The 24,677-nt window shown below is 41.9% G+C and overlaps 1 protein-coding gene across 24 annotated transcripts in view; it reads right to left on the reverse strand.

Annotated features, from left to right (window-relative positions):
- LOC129700259 (neuronal PAS domain-containing protein 3) overlaps positions 1–24,677 on the reverse strand; it is a 791,362-nt gene that overhangs the window by 667,499 nt on the left and 99,186 nt on the right. For 7 of the 24 annotated variants that reach the window (XR_008724015.1, XR_008724019.1, XR_008724022.1 and 4 more), the window contains one exon: positions 15,972–16,754. The exons of 12 other annotated variants lie outside the window; for them this stretch is intronic. The gene's annotated coding sequence lies outside the window, so the exon portion shown is untranslated. Of the gene's footprint in view, positions 1–15,971; positions 16,755–17,146; positions 17,256–24,677 lie in introns of those variants that run through there. 5 more of the 24 variants (XR_008724016.1, XR_008724020.1, XR_008724023.1 and 2 more) reach the window with 1 other exon arrangement.

The following is a 24,677-nucleotide window of genomic DNA, read 5'->3' on the forward strand; positions in this document are numbered from 1 at the left end:
TATGAAGAGATAATTTGCAGGGATATGGAGGGAATGGAGTTATATGGATTACTAGACCAAGTGCAGACCCGTTGGGTCTGCTCCCCCAATGTGCGGTTGTGGGGGGGGAGATGGCACGCAGCGTCACACACACTAACTATCCCCCCCGCACTCACGCTAATTACCCCCCTTGATATTATATTAATATTATTAATTTGCTCCTTTTACCCCATAACCACCTTATCTACTGACACATAGCCCCCAACTTGCATTCACATCTAGAGAGGGGGGGGCGGGGGCGGTAGAGAGTGAGGGCAGAGAGAGAAGGGGCAGAGACACAGAGAGAGGGGCAAGAGGGAGAGGGGGTTGGCGAGGAGGAGAAGAGGGAGGGTGGGTGAGAGGGGAAAGGTGGGGGTGGAGGGGATGAGAGAGAGAGGGTGAGAGTGAGGGGGAGAGAGGGTGGAGAGGTGAGGGGAGGGGAGAGATGAGGGGGGGGGGAGAGGTGGGGAGCAGGGAGGGTGGAGGGAAGGGGGTAGGGGTGTGTGGAGGGGAGGGGGGTTTAGGGGAGGGATGGTGGGGGAGGGGATGGAGGGGAGGAGTGGGAGAAAATGAGGGGGAGAAAGAGAGAAGGGGGGAGAGGGGGGGGGAGGAGAGTAGGGGGGGAGAGGAGGGGGGGAGAGAGGAGAGGGGGAGGGAGAGGAGAGGAGAGAGGGGGAGAGAGGAGAGGGGGGGAGTGAGGGGGTGTGCTGAGAGGGGGTTGAGGTGAGGGGAGGGGGAGAGGTGGGGAGCAGGGAGGGGGAGGGGGTGGAGGGAAGGGGGTAGGAGTGTGTGGAGGGGAGGGGGGTTTAGGGGAGGGACGGTGGGGGAGGGGATGGGGGAGAGAAGGGGGAGAAAAAGAGGGGAAAGAGAGGGGGGGGGAGTGGAGGAAGGGGGAGAGGAGGGGGGAGAGGAAGGGGGGAGAGGAGAGGAGAGGGGAGAGGGGGAAGTGAGAGAGGAGAGGGGGGGGAGGGGGGGGGGGGGGGGGGGGAGGGAGGGGGGGGGAGGAGGGGGGGGGAGGAGGGGGGGGGGGGGGGAGAGGAGAGAGAGGGGAAGAGGTGAGGGGGAACGAGTGTGCCTTTTTATTTCAACCCAAACCCCCCAAACAACCATTTGCAGGCAGTGCTTTTTTACTTTAACCATATTTTCATTTTCAAACCACATTAAGGGTATTTACTCAGTTGTGTGGACATGCGTTCAGTGTTATTCACAGCTCAGAGAAACGTGACCCTGTGCCTTCCTCCAGCTTGCAGACTAATTGAGGCACACCACTTCCTGGTTTTACAGTCCATCCCCCTGCCGCCAGCGGGGGCAGCAGAGAGAATGGGGAATTTTGTAAAATCATTAATATCTCTGTCATTTTTCACTGACTGGAAAAATCCTCGGCACACATGCGGCGGAGGGGGGCTCTGAGCGAGGTGGCCAAAAATGACGGCCGTAGGTGGCGGCGTTCTCTCAGAAATCGCAGCACAGATCACCAAATCCGGTCAAGAACAGACTTTGAGTAATAAAGATGTGCAGGCAGATAGGGGTTGATCTTGGTGCCATGTTTGGCACAGACATTATGGGCCAAAGGGCCTGTTCTTGTGCTGTACTGTTCTATGTTCTAATCTAAGGCATATATTTGGCTTACTTAATTAGGTTACTTCATTACAGTGGTGGCGTTGAGACTCAAATTGAGTTGCAAAGCCATTTAACAAATTATCAAATAATAATTTTGAAAGCAAAACTGAAGTATGGGAAATTTATGGACAGGAGGCGGCATAGATACAAAACTAACCATGGGTAGAAAGAAAGCAGAAGTGGCTTATCATAGTGATAGAAAATTACAAGTGCTATTTCCTCGTGGTCAGTATATAAACCAGTGCTTCGTTTTGTAAACCAGCATCTGTACATCGGGTTTCGGCCCGAAACGTCATCCATTTCCTTCGCTCCATAGATGCTGCTGCACCCGCTGAGTTTCTCCAGCATTTTGGTGTACCTTCGATTTTCCAGCATCTGCAGTTTCTTCTTGAACACTCTGTACATCCATGTGCCTGCTTTTTATATATATTTATGAATTGGCCTAAGTTAGATACAATATGATGGAGAACTCAGCGGGACAGGCAGCATCTCTGGAGAGAAGAATTGGGTGACGTTTCGGGTCGAGGCCCTTCTTCAGAACCGATTGTGGACAGTATGAATTGGCCTTTGATACTCAGAGCAATATTTCAAAATTTGAAACAGTACAGTACTGCGAGTACTAAAGATGACAGTGAGATATTTCTACCACATGCAGAACTTGTAAAATGAATATATTTCAAGAGTTGAATTACAAAGTGAAACATTTTTTTGTAGAATGTACAAAGGGAGGCAGTAGGAACTAAATGGCATGATATATAATGAGATGCGGGTATAGACATTGGACAATATGTATCGATCTCAGAAGATGGCATAATTTGAGAAGACTGTCAATAATTTTAGTTTTATTAAAAGAGAAACTAGATAGAAATGCAGCAATTTATAAACTACTGTTATGCTTCATCGTGAAGATTCTTCAATCCTGTGCACCATTAGATTGGGTGCCTGAGCCAAAAGAAAGTTACTTGAATGGTACCATGCCAGATTTCAATTATATAAATAAACTATCAGTGATGGGTTATTTTCTCTAAGCAAGAAGGGTGAGGAAATGTAATAAAGCTGGCAATATTGTAAAGACTTTGGTGGGGTTTAGAGTTTCATTTAAAGATACAGCATGGGAAGCTTTAAGGATGTTACGCTGAGCAAAAAAGATAAATATATAACATATATAACATAATAACAATTAAACAGCTAGCGGAAATGACAAGACTCCATGAACAACCCAATCCTCAATGACAGTGGGCCCAGTGCTAAAGATAAGGCTGAAGCATTCACAACCATGTTCAGCTCAATGGACCAAGTGGATAATCCGTATTGATTTTCTCCCAAGATGCCAACCATGTTTTCAGCCAATTTGATTCACTCCATGTTATATCAAGAAACAGCTGAGAGCACTGGATAGAGACAAATAAATGAAATAAGACTACATCCTAGCCATAGTACTGAAAAATTGCACTCCAGAATAGGCCACACCTGCAACCAAATTGTTCCAATATGACTGCGACTGCATCTAGACTAGCAATGTGTAAGTTTGCTTTTGTATCTTTCACAGGATCATGTAGGTGTTTACTATTCTTTACAAAGTGGGCGTGACAAATTCAATTTGGCTCATTATTGTCCCACCAGCCTATATCAAGTATCAACAAAAGATGGAAGTGTTAGAGGAGAAGTGGTAGTAAAGTGAAGACAACATTTGATTGAGTGCAGCATCAATGAGTCCTAGTAAAGCTGATGTCAATAGGCAATTAAAGGCTCTGCAATGCTTGGATTCAAGGCTTATATAAAGGAAGCTGGTTGTGATTGTTACAAAAAGCAGAATTCGGTAAAAACTCAGCGGGTCAAGCTAAGGCAAAAATTGAAAAGTTGTAAGTGGACATTTTGGATCATGACCTTGCATCAGAACCCTCTGTAGATACTGCTTAACCTACAAATTCCAGCATGTGTAGTCCTTTTGCTTCAAAGGTTTGGTTGTGGTTGTTCATTGGGAGGCTGGATCATCACAGTAGAAATTAATCACAACAGTGCCCAAGCTTTCAGCTGCTTCATGAATGACCTTCCTTCCATGGTAAGGCCATCTCAGACAACGTATCCCATTTGACTGGCACTCCATTCACAACCTTAACCATTCATTTCTTTCACCACCAGTTCACAGCAAAGACAATGTGAACCACATATAAAATACACCTTCCAAACTGCTGGAGATACCACGACAATAACAACAATCAGCAATTTACGGCACAATAATGTGCCCTAACTCTTCAGTAATGTGTGATGGGGAAAAATGTTGTCAGAAATTGAAAAGTTCACTCACTGTTTGATTTTGACGAAATGATTAACAAGGAGAGAATGATAGACAAATGCATTTTGTTTGGGATCTCAAAAACATAAGATTTAGCTGTTTATAGGCCTCACCACTAAAGCTAGAATAAAAGATGAGATGACAAAGCAAAGGAATAGAAACATAGAAACATAGAAATTAGGTGCAGGAGTAGGCCATTCGGCCCTTCGAGCCTGCACCGCCATTCAATATGATCATGGCTGATCATCCAACTCAGTATCCCATACCTGCCTTCTCTCCATACCCTCTGATCCCCTTAGCCACAACTAACTCCCTCTTAAATATAGCCAATGAACTGGCCTCAACTACCCTCTGTGGCAGAGAGTTCCAGAGATTCACCACTCTCTGTGTGAAAAAAGTTCTTCTCATCTTGGTTTTAAAGGATTTCCCCCTTATCCTTAAGCTGTGACCCCTTGTCCTGGACTTCCCCAACATCGGGAGCAATCTTCCTGCATCTAGCCTGTCCAACCCCTTAAGAATTTTGTACGTTTCTATAAGATCCCCTCTCAATCTCCTAAATTCTAGAGAGTATAAACCAAGTCTATCCAGTCTTTCTTCATAAGACGGTCCTCACATCCCAGGAATCAGTCTGGTGAACCTTCTCTGCACTTCCTCTATGGCAATAATGTCCTTCCTCAGATTTGGAGACCAAAACTGTACGCAATACTCCAGGTGTGGTCTCACCAAGACCCTGTACAACTGCAGTAGAACCTCCCTGCTCCTATACTCAAATCCTTTTGCTATGAATAGATGGCTATAAAATACAGAGAAGCAAGGCGATGAAGGAATTTAAAAAAAATCAGATAAACATGTGACCAAGACCTTTATTAGCAATAATTAATTACCATGGTACACAAAAAAGCTGGAGAAACTCAGCGGGTGCAGCAGCATCTACGGAGCGAAGGAAATAGGCAACGTTTCGGGCCTTCAGACTTCAGACTGAAGAAGGGTTTCGGCCCGAAACGTTGCGCATTTCCTTCGCTCCATAGATGCTGCTGCACCCGCTGAGTTTCTCCAGCTTTTTTGTATACCTTCGATTTTCCAGCATCTGCAGTTCCTTCTTAAACAATTAATTGGTTTGGTGTAAAGATAGTATATGACCAGCAGATATTTGGATGAATTAATGTGAGATGCACACAAGATGGCCAACCTGGAGAGCATTACAATACATGAGAATGAATGTGATGAAGATTTCAGAAGCAGATGGCATGGAGGTTGAAATGCATTGAAGAGCAAGTAAATTGTATCAGTAAAGATCGTTATATTGAATCGGATGATCATAACATTGCTGAGTTGTGTGCTGAAGCTCAATGTTAGTAGTCACGTGGGGGAATTAAATTAATTCCGAGGGAATGTTTTCTTTGTTAAGAATGAAGGCATCAACTTTACCAATAATTAGCCGATGCATGTTGCATTTCAAATAAGACGTATATAGACACAGAAAGGTACAGCACAGGAACAGGCCGTTCGGTCCACAATGTCTGTGCCGAACATGCCAAGATGAACTAATCTCATCTGCCTGCGCATGGTCCATATCCTCCTCATTCCCTGCATATCCACATACCTTTCTAAAAACCTCTTAAACACCACTATCATAACAGGCTCTACCACCACCCCTGGCAATGCATTCCAGAAACCCGCCATCTTCCATGTAAAAGACTTTCCCTGCACATCTCCTCTAAACTTTGCCCCTTTCACCTTATAGCTGTGCACTCTCGTCTTTGACATTTCCACCCTGGGAAAAGGGTTCTGACAATCTACCCTTTCATAATTTTACATACTTAAGGAAGCAGTAGAATATTGAAAATAGTTCTGAGACAATTCCAACCCATTCCCATCATGCTGATTGGCTGTTCTGTTTGCAATTCAAATGTAATGTCCAACTATCCTGTTTCTTATAAAGTGCATTTTTGTCTATATTTTTAAGATACATAAAGAGCATTTTCAACCAAGAAATACATTTGAAAGAACTGCCATTAGATTTGTAAATGTATTAACTCTTTCAATAAAGATTTGCAAATCTTATTCAAAGTAGGATTTCATTCTTATAAATGTTTTTAACCAAGGTCAGCCAGTGCTCCAAGGAATTCACATTGCTCCAGCACGAACTTGTCACAGTAACTGATTTGCCAAGTTTTCAGCAAGGGTTTTGCTTCAGCACTGTGGTGCTGTTTCAGGAACAGAGCCAGCCCCAGACCTCTTCAGTGCAATACCAGCAGCTCTGGCCACTCAGTTATTTCTTGGACTTACTTAGACTTAGATTTAGACATAGACATATTTCCTTCCACCAATAAAAAAATAAAAATAAATAATTGGTAGTTTAACATTCAGATACAATGGAAAGACATGTGGATAAAATTGTATAGCTGAACAGATTAGGAGAACGTCAGAGGTACTGTCAAGGGTTTCAAAGTCAGCAGTTAGTTCAGTGGATGAATTAGACTTACCATAATACAAACATTCTTCTGGTGATAGAAAATTTTGTAACTGAATAAATAAATGCTGCAAGTATGGAAGGAGGTGGTAGAGTACATCCAAGGGTCACAGATACATGGATAGATTTGTGAAGAACTGTAATTGCAAGAGGAATAGACTCTATGCAAGAGGGCCAATGCGTCTCTCCAGTGTTGCAGCCAGGGACTCCTAACAGGTGGTCAGGGAAGTCTCTGCCAGGGAATGATTATAGTTTATGAATGCCTTCATTCTGCAGTGCCCTTAAAATAAGCTGATTCCATGGGCTGATGGAAAAGTAAAGGAAGTCTCTACTTCTTGATTATGGAGTTTAGTGACCCAGCAAATGTGAGCTTTAGGAGTTATCAGATGCTGTCTGCAATTATCTTGAGGATATGAAACTAGGAGTGATTGCGACTTTGATTTCAACAGATTGAGCCACACTTGCGAGACGGTATTTATGATCACATGACATCACAAATCTTTATGAATAATGACTGCAGTTTAGGTGCTGATCCTCCAAAAGGGAAGTAATAAACCCCCTTAACTACATGTTTCCTACAGCAGGGTGATCAAACCTGGACACAGTACTCCAAATGCAACCTCATCAATGTCTTGTAGAACTGTAATATCCCAATGTGAATATTCAATACCATGACTGATGTGCTGAAAACCTTCTTGACCCCCCTTGATCTACCTGTGACTCCACTTTCAAAGTACTGTGTACCTACACTACTAGATCCCTCTATTCTACAACACTCCCCAGAATGCTGACATTTACCATTCTCAGTGTATTCTGAAGAAGAATCCCAACCCAAAATGTCACCTATCCATTTTCTCCAGAGATGCTGCCTGATCCGCTGAGCCACTTCAGCATCTTGTGTCTATTTTTAGAATTTGGGGCGTTCTGTCACTTTTGTACAAAATGTTGGTGAGGCTGCATTTGGTGTAACGTGTTCAGTTTTGCTACAGAAAGGATGTCAATAGGCTGGAAAGAGTGCTGAGAAGATTTACGATGATGTTGCCAGCACCCGAGGGCCTGGGCTTTTGGGAGAGATTGGATAAGTTAGTATTTTATTCCTTGGAGTGCAGGTGGCTAAGCTATGATCTTAGCGGAAATGATAAGGGGAGTAGATATGGTCTCTGACCCAGTGTAGTGGAATCAAGAGCTAGAGGACAAAGGTTTAAGGTGAGAGGGGAAAGATTTAATAGAAATCGGAGGGGAAAATATTTGTCACTCAGAGGGTGGGTATATATCATGAGCTGCCAGTGGAGGTAGTTGATGCAGGTACAATGAAAACATTTAAAAGCCGACTCAGACAGGTATATGGATAGGGTAGGTGTAGAGGGTTATGGACAAATGGTCACATACAGTGACTATATAATTATCTATTATTTATGTTGTTATTTATGATTACTTAAGTTGGCAGAAAATGTCATAATCTAAATAGAACCATTATCGATCAATATGAGCGTTTTGTTTTTACTTATTTATATACTGTTAGATGCCATGTCTTCCATAATAAATTCTCAAATCTTGACCACCACATTGTCCCATAAAAATATTAAAATCCAATAAATAAGAACAGATATATATAATTATTTTATATAAATATTTTATAATCTACCCAACCTCCTGAAATTCTGTATGATGGCTTCCCTTATGTCCTGAAAATATTCAACAAGAAATCCCATATATCTGTCAATTCTTCATTTCCACTGCTTAATACTTCTACAATATGTACATTGTTATTTTCAAATAGAAACAGAAAATGATGAAAATACACAACAGGTTGGGCAGCATTTGTAGACAATGAAATCAGGTCATTGCGTGATGAAAAGTCATCAACCTGAAATGTAATTCTATTTCTTTCCTAACAGATGCTGCCTGACCAGCTGAATATCAGTAAGGACTAATACTGACACCTTTGGGGCATATTAAAAGTCAACAAAGTTTTGATAATTGTATAAAATTAGATTGCTATGTAGCAGCCTGGCAGTTAAAGTGAAGAACACCACAGTTATACATATAACCACATCTGAACAACTCTGTTTAAAGCAAGTTATGACATGGGAAGTTCCCTTCCCTACCCTTTTTCCGACCCAAACCACCTCTTCCCAGGTAATTTCCCTGCAACCACAGGGGATGTAACACCTGTCCATATGTTCCCTCACCTCCACCCAGGGACCCCAGCACTCCTAGATGAAACTGAAGTTTACATGCATCTCCTCTAACCTCATCTACTGCACGAGGCGTTCCCCATGAGGCGGGACCAAGTGTAGACTCGGCGACTGTTTCACTGAATGCTTATGTTTGGTCCGCCAAGGCCGACTGGATCTCCTGTTGCTAACCATTTTAACTCCTCTTCCCATGTATACACTTACATTCTGTTCTGGGACTCCACAATTGTCCGAGGGAGGCTACACACAAACTGGAGGAACAGCACCTCACATTCCGCTTGAGTAGCGTACAACTCAACAGTTTGATCATTGAATTCTCCACTTTTAGGTAACTACCAAAATCCTTCCACACTTCTTCGCCCGTCTCCCCACTGTGCCCCAGCTGAATTAGCTTTTATTTCTCCCCTCTCGCCCCCCCTCCCTTGCCATCTACATTCCTACCACTAGCTTCATCATTTGCAAATCTTCAATCTTTTTGTCTCACACCTTCTGTCTTTTCATAGACACAAAATGCTGGAGTAACTCATCGGGACAGATAGCATCTCTGGAGAGAAGGAATGGGTGAAGTCACCGATTCCAGTATCTGCAGTCCTTCTTACACATTCTTTCTTTTCATCTCTGGCCTTAGTTCAACCATCTGTCTATCAAACAAACTCCCTCACTTGTATTCAGGCTTTGTCCTGCCGCTCCCGTCTTCCAACTTTGCCCACCGCCCCTCACCCCATTCCACCACTCCACAATCAGTTTGAAGAAGGATCCCGAACCGCAATGCCACCTATATCCTCCAGAAATGCTGCCTGACCTGCAGTCTTTTTTGTAAACTAGCATCTGCTGTTCTTTGTTTCTATAAAATGTAACAATGGTGTTCACATATCACAATGTTGTGGAATTTATGTTTTTCCATTCTTTATTTCATTGCAACAAAAATGTTGTGCTTTAGATTTGCGCGTGTATTGAATCGTTCATGTTATCTCAGTGATTCACATTGAATAAAGTATGTTGATATCTAGGGATTTTTTTAGGTCCATCTCAGAGAACACAGAGCACATTGCTTTACCTCTTTACTGTAAAGGTAGAACCACGAACAGGTCAGCTCCAGTATTGCACTTTAGGGAAGGTAATCCATTGTCCTTTATCCTTTTGGCTTGTATTTGATTCAGGTTCACATTAACATGATGTATGGAAGTATCAAACATTAAGAATTTCCTCCCTAAATGGGCAGAAAATATCTGCTAAACCAGCATGTACAACTTGCATCATATTTAAAAATAAAGTCTGATTACACTCTTCAACTGGATTGAATTCATAAATCAGATATATTCTTATTGGTTGAATATTACTACAGTTTCTGGAATGGTCAAAAAATCTTGAAATAATATAGCTGTAATGTTCAAATTATCCCAGCAACATTTGAAACCAGACATAAAAATTAGTCACAGCCTGCAATATTTTAGAATCAGAATTTATTCGTCCAAATAGCAAGCTTCCAACCAAAATATTTGCACCAATTTAAATTGAACGTTTGGATTTTGTATATGTAATGTGCAGGAACATCTGTGCCTATAGGGCGAGGCAAGAAATAGAAATATATTGCAGTTGAATTATGGCTAAGCAGCTGGTGCAGGAGAAGAGCTTCAGATTAATGGTTTATTGGGCTCTCTTCAGGCCATGTGGAAACTGTACAAGAGGGATGAGCTGCACATGAACTGGAGGGAAACCAACATTGCAGGGAGGTGCGCTCATGCAACTTGGAAGGATTTAGAGTAGCAAAGGTTGGAAACCAGTGCGGTGGGTCAGCAAGTGGAGGGACTGCTGGGAAGGTAGAGGTTATAACAGGTAAATCTCAAAGAAAGGACAGGCAGGGAGTGGTTAACGGACATGTTAAAACTCATGGGCTTAAGTGTGTTTATTTCAATGCAAGGACTATTATGGATAAAGAGGATTAAATTTGAGCTTGGAACAGTGCAAGTAACTTTGATGTTATGGTCATCTTAGCAATTTGTTTGCAAGTGACAGGACTGGAAGCTAAATGTTCCAGAGTTTCGATGTCTCTGACGTGATAGCATGAGGGGTAAAAGTGGTGGAGTTTACTTTAGTTTAGTTTAGAGATATAGTGCAGAAACAGGCCCTTCCACCTACCAAGTACGTATCAACTAGCGATCACCTTGTACACTAACACTGTCATACACACTAGGGACAATTTTATAATTTTTACCGATGGCAATTGTGCTACAAACCTGTCCGTCTTTGGAGTGTGGGAGGAAACCGGAGCACCCAGAGAAAGCCCATGCGGTCATAGGGAGAACACACTAACTCTGTACAGACAGCATGATCGAACCTGAGTCTCTGGCGCTGTAAAACAACTGTGCATTGTGTCACCGTGCCGCCTCTGTGCGATTTAGTAATCACGTAGAATGTCACAGCTGCTTTCAGACAGGACACGGTTTGTTCAATGAGGCAATATGGACAGAGCTCTGAAATAAGAGAGCAATTAAACTAACAGGATCATATTATCGACCTCCCGATAGGCATCGGGAGATAGATATACAGACATTTTTACGGAAAGATATAGAGTAGATGTAGAGTAGATTCCTTCTACTTCCACATTATTCAATTGCACTTCCTTAGTGCAAGAGGCTTAAATGGGGCATCATTGGTTGGGTAGGGGTTTTTTGAAACAGCTTGTGGACACTCTAACCAGTGGAGGGATCATACAAGACCTTGTAATGGGACAAATGCTGGCGACTGATGTTTGACGACAATCCACTAGTTTTTGTCATAATTACTAATGGTGATTGTTAATTCTGTGTTTATTCAATCAACTCATTGCAAATTCCCAACTGATGTGATGATATTTGATAACTTGACCATGGATTATTTCTCCACAATATGGCAGAATCATCTAGGAATAGATACACCATCCAAGTGCTCTCCAGTTATAAATGACTTGGCTAACACAAATCCGACTGTATGCAAATTCTCCCACATATTTTTAGAGCATTTTTCAAGCTATTAATAATAATTATTATTCTAAATGTTTCATGATATTAATTAATGACTAGTACAGTGTAGATCGATCAATTCAATTATGGCTAGTGTTAAGGTAATTATTCAATAAAATGACTGAATTATAGCATATGTGCAAGGGTTACCATAGAAAAAGGATATTTCCGACTAATGGAGAAACCAGTTTATGTACAGTTTTCAAGAACAAAACCATTACGTTATCCAGGGATTACCTGTCGTACCACTGGATCTTGAATTGGGAAATTATCCTGGCCAAGTGACGGTTGTTTGAGTGGAAGAGCATTTTGGAACAGTGATCACAACTGCTTAGGTTTTAAGATAGTTATGAATGGGATAAGTTGAGGTCTGGGGAAAGTACTAAATTGGGGTATGGCAGATTACAGCATTGTTAGGCAGGAGCTAGGGAGAGTAAATTGGGAGTATCAGTTATTAAGTAAATCCTCATCAGACATGTGGTAGTCGTTTAAAGACCAGCTGATCAGAGTTCAGGGTATGTTCCAATAGGGTATGTTAGGTAACAACATCTTGGATGGCCAGAGAGGTTATAAATGTAATCACAAGGAAAACGAAGCATATATAAGGTTTAGCTAGATGAAACAGATAAGGCCTTTGAGGGCCGAAAATGTAATTGGCGTCGGATTTAGGCTTTTTACATATACATTAAAAACAAGAGGCTAACTAGGGAGAAAGTGGAAATACTCAGGGATAAAAGAGGGAATTTATGCCTAGAGTCAGAGGATGTAGAAGGGGTGCTAAGCAAGTACTTTGCAATTGTATTCACCAAGGAAAAAGACATGGAGATTAGTGTGGGGTATACTAATATGGTTGGGCAGTTTGAGATCCGGAAGGAGATGGTTTTGAGTCTTGAAGAGCATTACAATGGATATGTCTCCAGGACCTAATGGGATCTATCCCATTTGATTGAGGGAGGCAAAAGAGAAGATTGCAGAAGCCTTGACAAAGATCTTTGCCGTGGGGAATGCCCCAGAGGACAGGAGAGTAGCTAGTATTGTTCCTTTGTTTACATTGGGATAATAATGCAAAATTATAGGCAGTGAGCTTCATATCAGCAATAGGGAAAATATTGGAAAAGATTTTAGGGTTAGGATTTATTCATATTTGTTGGGGTAAGGCAGATTACAGCATTATTAGGCAGGAGCAAGGGACAGTAAATTGGGAGTAGCAATTAATACTGTTACTTTCATACTATTCAATGTTATTATTGTGTCTATTCTGCCTGCAGGTGGTGCTGCGATTGAAGTGACTGAAGTTTCATCTACTACAAACCCACTGACTCCCATGGCTATCTGGACTACACTTCTTCCCACCCTGCTTCCTGTAAGGACTCTATCCCCTACGCTCAATTCCTCCGCATACGCCGCATCTGCACCCAGGATGAAGTGTCCCAAGCCAGGGCATCGGAGATGTCCTCATTCTTTAGGGAACGGGGGTTCCCCTCTTCGACTATAGATGAGACTCTCACCATGGTCTCTTCTACATCCCGTAGCTCCGCTCTCACTCCCCATCCCCCCCCCCCCCACTCGTAACAAGGACAGAGTCCCCCTTCTCCTCACCTTCCACCCAACCAGCAATCACATACAACAGATAATCCTCCAACATTTACGCCACCTCCAACGGGATCCTCCACCTCCACTGGCCACATCTTCACGTCTCTTCCCCTTTCGGCTTTCTGCAGAGAACGCTTCCTCCGTAACTGGTCAATTCGTCCCTTCCCACCCAAACCATCCCCTCCCTGGTACTTTCTCTTACAACCACAGGAAATGCTACACTTGTTGCTTTACATCCCCCCTTGACTCCAACCAAGGACCCAAGCAGTCTTTCCAGGTGCGGCAGAGGTTCACCTGCACCTCCTCCAACCTCATCTATTGCATGCGCTGTTCCAGATGTCAACTGCTCTACATCGGTGAGACCAAGCGCAGGTTTGGCGATCGCTTCGCCCAACACCTCCGCACAGTTTGCATTAACCAACCTGATCTCCCGGTGGCTCAGCACTTCAAATCCCCGTCCCATTCCGAATTCGACCTTTCTGTCCTGGGCCTCCTCCATGGCCAGAGTGAGTCCCACCGCAAATTGGAGGAGCAGCACCTATTTCGCTTGGGCAGTTTACACACCAGCGGTATGAACATTGACTTCTCCAATTTCAGGTAGTCCTTGCTTTCTCCCTTCTTCCCCTCCCCTTCAAAGCTCCCCCACCGCCCACTGTCTCCGCCTCTTCCTTTCTTCTTCCTGCCCCCCACCCCACCCCCACATCGGTCTCAACCCGAAACGTCACCTATTCCTTCGCTCCATAGATGCTGCCTCACCCGCTGAATTTCTCCAGCATTTGTGTCACCCTTCGAAGTTTCTGTATCAATGTGTTTGGAACCTGAATATTATTGACATCATCCATGTTAATATCGCATTGAGCACATCCTTATTCTATAGCAAGAGCAAATGGTCATTTACTTTATGTATTATATTATTTTAACTTATTCTAGTTGGCAGCAGGGCGAAGGCTGCGGATGCCAATAGGATCAACAAACTCATCAGGAAGGCTGGCTCCATCCTGGGATTCATGGGATGTGGTCTTGGAGGGGAGGACGCTCCTCAAACTGCAGAGCATCCTGGCCAATACAGCTCATCCCCTCCAAGACACACTGGTGAACCTGAAGAGTACCTTCAGCAACAGAATGGTTCCACCAAGGTGCAGGACAGAATTCCACAGGAGACCCTTCTCCCCTGTGGCTATCAAATTGTACTACTCCTCCCCTTCAGTTGTGGGTTAGACTGAGACTGACTCCCCCCCCCCCCCACCCCCTACCCACCTCTTCAATCTTTCCACTCGTCACTTTCATTACATGTTTCATGTATTTTGTGTTTTTTATGACTGTTGGCAAATCAATTTCCCTCCTGGGATGAATATTCTATCGTATCGTATCGTATCATATTGCTGATATTTAGATGTCATTATCATTTTAACTTCTACATTTTGGCTTCCTGGTGTCAGTTCCATCATCCAACTCTCTCACTGCCTTAAGTCACCAATAACAGGTATTTCAAAAATTACACATCTATTTCATGTCTTCGTTAAAAATAACCTACCAATATGATTTTTGCGCTCTTTGCCAACAGCGTTTTGACTTATGGAAACTTTGCGTTACAGACAGTTCTCAGAAGTGTGGCACAGTGGCGCAGCAGTAGAATTGCTGCCTAACAGCGCCAGAGTCCCGGGTTCGATCCTGACCACGGGAGCTGTCTGTAAGGAGTTTGTTAGTTCTCCCCGTGACTTGTGTGGGTTTTCTCCAGGATCCCCGATTTCCTCCCACACACCAAAGACATACAGGTTTGTAGGTCAACTGGCTTGGTGTAATTGTAAATATCCCTAGTGTGTGTAGGATGGTGTAAGTGTGCCGACTTGGTGGGCTGAAGAGCCTATTTCCACTCTGGATCTCTGCACTAAACTAAACTGTTACATATTCTGGGGAGTGTCTATATTAAAAAGGTACAGTTCTCCTTCTCAGAGGAAAATGATTAGGAGCAATTTCTGTGGTCCAGCATTTTTCTGGTCCAGTACTGTCAGTTAGGGTGCTGCACAGGAGAGCTGGAATCTGTTTGATCGTTTTTAATTCCATTTTTGACTGCACTCTTTATTGTCATTGCAGTTCATTTTACAACTAGTTCTTGGTTACCTTAACAATTTTTTCTCATTAAATCCAAGTCTGTTGGTACATTTATGCTCACTAATAGCAACAACAGACTCACCTCCAGATTCAGGAGAGTGGCATAAAATCAAGCAATATTGGAACCATGGGCCAAATAATAGTTGGTGGGAAATTATGTTGGAAAGATGAGTCTTGTTCCATTCTTTATTTTACAGCATGGCCCACTGCTTGCAGAGCATATTTCAGTCCTTTTATGCTTAGCATTCTTATAACGTGCACACTACAGATATTGGACTCTTTTTTACCAACATATTTCTACTCCATATCTTTCTAACAATTACCAGCTAATATTCTAGTTCTTTGCAGTTGAAATAACCTTCTAAAATCTGATTAAAAGTCAACCAATTGGTAAAGATAAAGCACATCATGAAATCTCAGAGGCATCAACATGCATTCACAAAGTCATGACCATGTTAAGCTACATGAAATTAAATGCACATCCTGATACCTCAGCAGTTTAGAATAGGAAATATGTGGCTTTTTAGAACAATTTTAACCAAACTTCTGTGCACTACAACTAGTTTAAGACAATTATTCATAATGTGGTTCCTCAAAGGTTTAATGGTCTGCATGCTAATTATTAAGTTAATGAAAAGGTCCCGTAAACAACATTCCTCAGGTGCATATGGACTATATCCATTCTTTATTACAACACTTCAGCAGTTTCCTATATTTCCAAAGCATTTGTAGTCCAACGAAATTAAGGAATTAATGTCCTTCATTCATAAAAGATGCTGTCTTCATTTAATTCCACTACATCCATTCCTCTGGTTGTAACCATTGCAGTGGACTGAGACCAGGCACATCAAGTTCTTGGGGAAGAAACCACCATGAAAGGCTGCCCCCCCCAAGAGAACAAATCAACAATGTACTTCAAAATAATGAGAGTATAATTTGCCTACAATTAAGTTCTCCATATGACATATGTAGAGCATATAAACAAGCTAGAAGTCTGTAAAACCAACAGGGGTATGCATCAGCTGGAAGAGATAAGATACGTCCCTTCCACATAGGCACAAGAATCCTACAGACTTTTTTTTTTGTAGGAGAGTACTGTGCTTAATAAAGGTAGTAACAATATTCATGCCAGCGTATAGTCAGGGTGCAGACAGATACAAGCTGACACATGCCTTGTAAATTACTGTGTAACTGGGCTTAGTACAGTTGGTAGAACAGATTAGCTGTCTAGTCAATCTATTTACCAAACTGATGTAAAGCTAGCAACCATTTTAGGATGCTGTCATTCAGGATTCAAGTCTTCTAAAGGCATTTCTTGGGTATCTTGGGCCTGCATCCAGTTCTCTTGCAGCTGAGGTGGCACCCAAATTAAATGTTATTCCTATGGAGAATCCTTCTAGTGTAAAGCACTCCTAATGCTCAGCAGTCAGTATTTTGTAAATCTGTGAACAAAACAAAATGGCATAATTTTAGTGCATGTCTAACTATAAAAGAGCATATACTCTTAAGTACATCTTATTTTAAATGTTTTAATGTGTCAAAATGTTTTGCAATATTGAACAGAATTACTGTGCACAAATCAGTCTTTTTATATTTGCGATTTAAGATTTCAGTGATGATGCCTGCAATAATGTGTACATTGGTTCTACAGTACAATTTGATATTTAATTTACCTGTAACAAGTTTTGAGCTGATGAGACTTTTATCATTTATGTCTCCAGCTTCTTTTCCCCTTCATCATGTTGAAAATATTAGGTAAGCAACTGGATTGAGGATTTGAACTAAATCCGCTTCTAGTAGAATGGTAATTATCTCTGAAAGGGGCAAGACTGACCTCCATTGTCACTGAAATAGGCATTGCTGGGATCTACAGCCAGGGTTTCTTGTTTGCAAACAAGTGCTGTGTCTCCTATGGAATGTGCTAAGCATAAATAAAGTGATCCCTTTAGAAAAGATAAGAAAAGAAGAAAATCATTCACTTCATGTTTCCATTCAGCGTGAAGCTACTGTCAACAAATCAAATACTTGGAAACATCATGAGTTTGTGATGGCACTGAACATTTTCTGCTCTGATTTTGCTAAAACAGAGTTACCAACATTGTTTTAAGAAGTTACAAAAGAATCGTAGCCTTCCTTTGTGATCTCCGAAGAAAGAAGGTGTTTTCTTTGACACCCTGCTTTACATGGTAACCAACGAGCACCACCACTGAAGGCCGCATAACCATACAATTGTGGCCACCAACTCAGCCATCAAAAGATCCCGTGCAATAAACAGGACTACTGCAATGTGTACAAAACATTCAGGTTGGGAACACAGACAGATGGACACTCGTACATCAATCAAGGAACCTGAAAAGGAGACATCTCACTGATCACTTCAGGGTAGAGATAGGGATGGTTCATATCAAAATGATACAAAGATGGGATAAGGTCATAATGGAAGAAACAGTCCAGGAAGAGAGGCATCCTGTGCTAATAAATTAACTGATTTGGAGAAGAGGGACAATGGGCCAGATAAGCTCCACAGCTGAGAAGCAGTAGACCACGCTCAGAGACTACCTGGTACACTTATTTGATGTTACAGAAAGAGGAGAGAATGTGGAGAGAGTGATTATGTACCAATAGAAGTTAAGGAAACAGCTACAGCTTCTTTGCTTGAAATAATCAATGAAACCATATAAACTCTCAAGGAAACATGAATGAACCGTCACATAGAGGGGCCTATCACGTGCGGACTCAGAATATAGAAGACATGGGGCAAGATTGTAAAAGTAACTGGAAAGGCAAAGATTGCCATGAAAGTTATCATAGCACCTGTTATGAGTGTGAGAAGGTAACAGGATAACAAAAGAAAGGTCAATTGTAGACCATGATGGTAGGCTTAGTGCAAAGGCAAAGTGCAGAAACTAGAAATTATATCTTCTCACACTTCATCAAAGAGTTGTTGATATTGATGGAGAAAATAGGCAGGCATAGAATGAATGAGATATCAGGAGGTTTGCAGTATTGTAAAAGTAAATGAAATTCAGATGCTGGAAATCTAAAATAATCTAAAATAAAAACAGAACACTTTAAAGCAAGTCAGATAGCACCTGTGGAGAAAGAAACAAAGTTAACATTTAGGTCAATTACTTTTCAACGAATCTTCATCCTGACTCGAAAAGCAGCCAGATTTTTGCCTTCTGGTTACAGACATGGTACAGGTATCACAGTCCCAGAAGACTGATCATTTTGGACTATTGTTTTAAAAAGGGGATACACTAAGAAACTTTTTCAATCTTTTTCAACTGTCTTAACATCTGTAATTAGAAAGTTACCAGAGAGAATTCTGATGGATAGGGTATACATGCATTTAGATGGACCAGGGCTATTAGTGAGAGTGAGCATGGCTTTGAACGTGGGAGGTCGTGTCTCACAAATCTGATGTGAGTTTTTTGAAGACAGATACAGAAAGCTGGAGTAACTCAGCAGGTCAGGTAGTATCTGTGGAGAAAAGGAATAGGTGACATTTCAGGTTGAGAACCTTCAGATTTTTGAAGATGTGACCAAAAAGGTTAAAGGTAGACAACAATGCTGGAGAAACTCAGTGGGTGAGGCAGCATCCATGGAGCGAAGGAATGGGTGACGTTTCGGGTCGAGACCCTTCTTCAGACCAAAAAGGTTGATGAGGGCAGAGCTGCAGATGTTGAATATGTGGACTTCAGCAAAGCACTCAACAAGGTTCCACAGGAAAAGCTGCTCTGAAAGGTTAGTTCACACGGGATCCAATGAGAGATAGCTGAATGGATCGAAAATTGGCTTCATGGAAAGAAGCAGAGGGTAATGGTGGAAGTTTGCTTCTTGTACTAGTGTGCCTTAAGGGCGTCGTGACGAGCACGTGATGCGTGCGTGATGAGGCGTGGTGGCGTAAGCAGTGGCGCGCGGCACCACAGGATTTCGGGATTCACAAAATCTTCGGGCACCACCTGCATGACACGCAAATGACGCCCAAATGGGACAGGCCCTTTAGGGTTCGGTGCTAGGCCCATTACTGTTTGTCATCTATATCAATTATTTGAATGAGAATATACTTGGCAAGAGTAGCAAGTATGCAGATGATACAAATGTGGGTGGAATTACGGATAGTGATATTATTCTATGGGGGTCATTGGCTTTAGAGATCTTTTTTCCTCAGAATCTATTTCTATCATTTCAGGATTCCAACTTCTGCATTATTTCACTGTTGGATTACTAATGGAATTAGTCACAAAATCTTAAAATGAAAATGTAATCCGTACAAGAATGAGCTAATCCATGTGGGAAGGACAAACAAGGCAATGTGACATATGGTCAATGGTAGGGGACTAAGAAATTTAGCCAGGGGATCTTCACATGCTTGTACAGATGGATGAAATTAATAGACCAGGCTGTTTATGGCACCTTAGACACAATATACATAGACAAGGAGATCATGATGAAATTACATATTTTCTAAAAGCTTTAGTTTTGTGCATCACATGGGGGAAATAATTTGATAGTGTTGGAGCAGTTGCTGAGGAGACTAGTGAACATTTATTACAAAATAGTGAAATGTAGTTAATGATAGAGTTTGAATAGGATAGAGTCGGGTTTTTTTGGAAAAGGGACTGATGAAGATCTATTAGAGGTATAACCAATGTTATGGTTACCAGGCAGGGAGAACAGGATGAAGTAATCTATCTCCCTTGGCAAGAATGTTATCCAGTGTGTTACATGAATTCAGTGATAATTGTTTTTCAAGAAAATCCAATGATTCTTAATCCAATGAGTACTGTTGGTCTAATGTCTGAAAGGCTGTCATTGGCAGAAGACCTCATCACAGTTAAAACATACCTGTATGATCAATTGAAAAGATACAAGGGAAGTGGCATGTAGCTGAAAAACTGGAGCACAGATCTTTTTTGCTTGCAGTAACTGAAATAACGGGCAGTCTGGTACCTCTCTTTTCATATTTATATTATTTTTCATAATCAACCAATCTTTTCCTCGACTGAAACATGTGCAGGATACTTTCCACATAGGTTCCTATTATATCCATGCTACTGCATCCATTGTCCTTGCTGCAGGCTCATGCAGAGAAAATAATCTACATCCACATGAACATAGTCAGAGTACAAGGAAGAAGAAAGAGAAATTCATTGCATACTTCCTGTCAAGTATGTCCTATTATTGTGTTGAAAAAAAGGTGATATCTGACATTAGCACTAATTCAGTAGAGAAAGGATACATATTGTATTGACAACACCATACAGTACCACTGGTTTAGAGGAATCAGGACCACAAGAGAGAAGCATTCGTAAGGCAGCTAGTGAAAATACACATTGAAATGCTGGCAGTGTCCAGCTTGCCTAATCAGATATACAAGATCGCTACCACACATAAGATGATCAGAACAGACGCGGTCTGGCACTCTTACGTCAAATATTTTGGGGTTGCACAGTGGTTCAGATAGTGCTGCTGCCTCACGGTTTCAGTGACCCGGGTTTAATCTTGATCACTGACGGAGTTTACATGTTCTCCCTGTAACTATGCTGGTTTTGTCTTGGTGCTCTAGTTTCTTCCCACATCCTAAAGGTATGCTGGTTGTAAGCTCCTTCATTCCAATAAATCTCCCCTAGTGTAGAAGTGTAGTATGAGAATCAGTGGACATGTGAAAGAAAATAAGTTACAGAAAAATAAGTTGGCGAATTGCATTGATGAGTTTGTACTGAGAATTGGCATAGGTTCAATGAACCAAATGGTCAGCAACGTTGCAAGAATACGAAATATGAGGTTGACAAAAATGCTGGAGAAACTCAGCGGGTGAGGCAGCAGATATGGAGCGAAGGAAATAGGCGACGTTTCAGGTCGAGACCCTTCTTCAGTCTGAAGAAGGGTCTTGATCCGAAAAGTCGCCTATTTCCTTCGCTCCATAGATGCTGCCTCACCCGCTGAGTTTCTCCAGCATTTTTGTCTACCTTCAATTTTCCAGCATCTACAGTTCCTTCTTCGACAGAAATATGAGGTTGTTCATTGCCAGTACAGCATCAGTTCTACTCATAGAATGGAAACAGGCCCTTCAGCTCAACTCTTCTATGCTAACCAAGATGCTCTATCTCAGCTAATCCTATTTGCCCATATCGCTCCGATATATTACTCTTAGTAGCATGCACTTGGTAGCTGAAGAAGCAGGTTCAGCTTCCATTGGGCAAAGGCCAGGTCTATCATAGCTCTGCTAACTATGAAGTAACCACAAGTGAATCGCCAGTGATAAATCTTACTGTTTAAGAAACAAAGAAGTATTTCACTAGAGCTTGGAACAGATTTTGAGGTGCAGGCAGATATTTTCCAGTAGGCATTCTCTTTTTCCATTTTGCAGGATCAGGAGGCTAGGGCAACATTAGTACGATATGACTCACAGTAGAGTCAGAATTACAGGTAGTGGTGGCACAGTGGTATAGTTGCTGCATTGCCGCGCCAGAGACCTGGGTTCAATCTTGACCACAGGTGCTCTCTGTATGGAGTTTGCAAGTTCTCCCTGTGACCATGTGGGTTTTGTCTGGGTGTTCCAGTTTCCTCCTACACTCCAAAGATGTACAGGTTTGTAGGTTAAATGGCTTCAGTAAAATTGTCCCTAGTGTGTAGGACAGTAATGGCGTAACAACAGTTCCATTAATTGTTGAAAACATTCTGTACTTTATGAAAGTGGATGTTCTTAATATTCATAAAAAGCTTTAGGTTCTGAAGTGGAGCCATGCCAGTCTGACCCCAACAATTTTAAGAACTTGATTTTTGAAAGGTATAAGATGGCACCAGAAACATAGCGATTCTTCGTGTACTGTCTCAGAAGAAATCAATTATTTTTCACAGTACAATCTTTGCACTTTTGTACTTATGTACTGTTATGCTCATGTATGGAATGATTTTACTGGATTGTATGTAAAACAAAAAAAATCATTGTATCTTGGTGCATGTAACAATAAATTACTATTGAACTATATTGATATTAAAGTTCCTGAGCAAGCATATCTCCGAGGGGGGGTGGCGGGATTAAAATCCAGTTTTGTACCGCCTGCCGGAGGCGGATTTCCTCGGGCTGCTAGAAAAATCGATCAGACTTCTGTTCCAGCTTTTTTTTTTTTTTAAATCGCTAGACAATTTAATAATTAGATTAAAATAAAAAGCGACTTCTAATGCCCTCAACACCTACAATGTGACGGATCACAAGAACGGGACAAAACACAGGGAAAAGTCGTATATTTTACACATAATCTTGCTTCTAGGGATGGCTTTTGTTATATTCTGGACAGCAGAATGAATAACAACTTACACGCAGGCTGCCTGTATCACAAGAGAGTTTTATTACCCAACATTCCCTACATATACAACACCAACTCATTAGCATATACATGAATATGTATGAATACATTACACTGCTCTCCTTTTTTTAAAGTATTAAATCTAAGTACATAGATACAATTTTCTTGTTGTGATACTTGATTTATACCAGTGTTAATTGAATCTTAAAAGATAACACAATATATTTATTTTACATATTTACACATTTTCATTCTACCTAGACAGTGAGTTACTTAACTTAAAAACCTAATCTGACTACTGGTTTACGGATCCTGCCTGATCGTCTAACAGTAACAGGTGTAACAGGTTTAGGTGTTGACTCAACTGTAGGCTTGTTTGGCTCTGTTTTAGTACTCTGACTTTGACCAGAGGAATCTGTTTCTTTGTCTGTACTGACTGAACTTTGTGTTTCAATCACAGTTGGCTCTTCCAACTTACTTTCAGATAAAGACTCAGGGATTAGGACTTCATGTTCAGTTTTTGGTTAATCTGTGGCTGGAATCATTTGATCAACATGAACACTTTTGATCCCATCTCCAACTTTAACTAAGCATCTTTTTGTTCCACACATTTCCACTATTTTCCCAACATCCCATTTGTCTCGACTGGACTTGTTGGGAGGACTGAGAACACGAACCTGCTCATCAGGCTTGAAGTACCTCTCCGTTTTGTGGGTCAAAATGGCGTTTTTGACTTAGCTGTTTTTGTTCAACTCTCAAGGCTGGACTAGATTTGACGTATTCTTAGCCTTCTCTTCATCAACAGTTCTGCAGATGAGTAACCTGTTGTTGTGTGTGTTGTGGTTCTGTACTTCAGCAAGAAACTAGCCAAACGATGTTTCATGCTGAGCTTTGAACTGCCCTGCAAAACCTGTTTCTTGAGAGCGTCTTTGACAACTCTAACAGACCTTTCCGCCGCCATGGAAGGTATAGCTGACTTGGGAACAAGTATCACTAATAGTGGCTTGTGATCAGTCACTAGGGTGAATGGTCAGCCGAGAAGAAACTGATGGAATTTCTTGATTCCGAACAAGATGCTGAGGGCTTCCTTTTCTATCTGCGCATAGTTGCGTTCACTCAATAACAGGGTGCGGGATACAAAAGCAATAGGCTTTTCCTGTCCATCATTCATTACGTGGGAGATCACTGCACCAACACCATAACTTGAAGCATCACAAGCAAGTTTCTTCTTGCGTGTCGTATCATAGTGAACAAGAAGTTTGTCACTTGTCAAGTTTTCCTTGCAGATGTCAAATGCACGTTGCTGTTCCTTTCCCCACGTCCATTTCACATCTTTTTGTAGCAGATGATGAAGTGGCTTTAGCACAGTTGCTAAATCTGGAAAGAATCGTGCATAGAACTGCACCATCCCAAGGAATGATCGTAGCTCTGACACATTGTTGGGTTTTGGAGCATTCACTATCGCTTCAACTTTCGCCTTCACAGGGCGAAGTCCGTTGGCGTCCACTTTGAGTCCAAGGTAGACCACCTCTGACTGTGCAAATGCACAATTACTTTGACCCAGTTTGACATTGTGGCAGTTCAGTCGTGTGAGAACTTGCTGAAGCATTTCCAGATGTTCTACCATGCCCTCTGTGAATATCAGTAGGTCATCCTGGTTGCACACACAGTGCGGAATGCCTTGTAATATTTGGTCCATGACAGACTGAAAATGTTTCGGGGAGGATTTCACACGATAGGGCAGCTTTGTATATGAATACAAGCCCTTATGTGTGTTGATAGTCAAGTACTGCTGACTTTCCTTATCGACATTGAGTTGGGCATAAGCGTGAGACAAATCCAGTTTAGTGAAGACTCTTGCTCCGCTAAGTTCTGCAAACAGATCTTGCGAGGTAGGTAACGGATATTGTTTGTCATCAACAGCTGGTTGATTGTGACTTTGTAATCACCACATAGTCGAACAGTTTTGTCGGCCTTGGGCACGGCCACAATTGGCGTTGCCCAGTTACTCTGGTCTGTCTTCACAAGTCCTCCATTACGCTCTAATCT

This window comes from Leucoraja erinacea, chromosome 9, assembly GCF_028641065.1.
Source record: "Leucoraja erinacea ecotype New England chromosome 9, Leri_hhj_1, whole genome shotgun sequence".
In the NCBI taxonomy this organism is placed as follows: Eukaryota; Metazoa; Chordata; class Chondrichthyes; order Rajiformes; family Rajidae; genus Leucoraja; species Leucoraja erinaceus.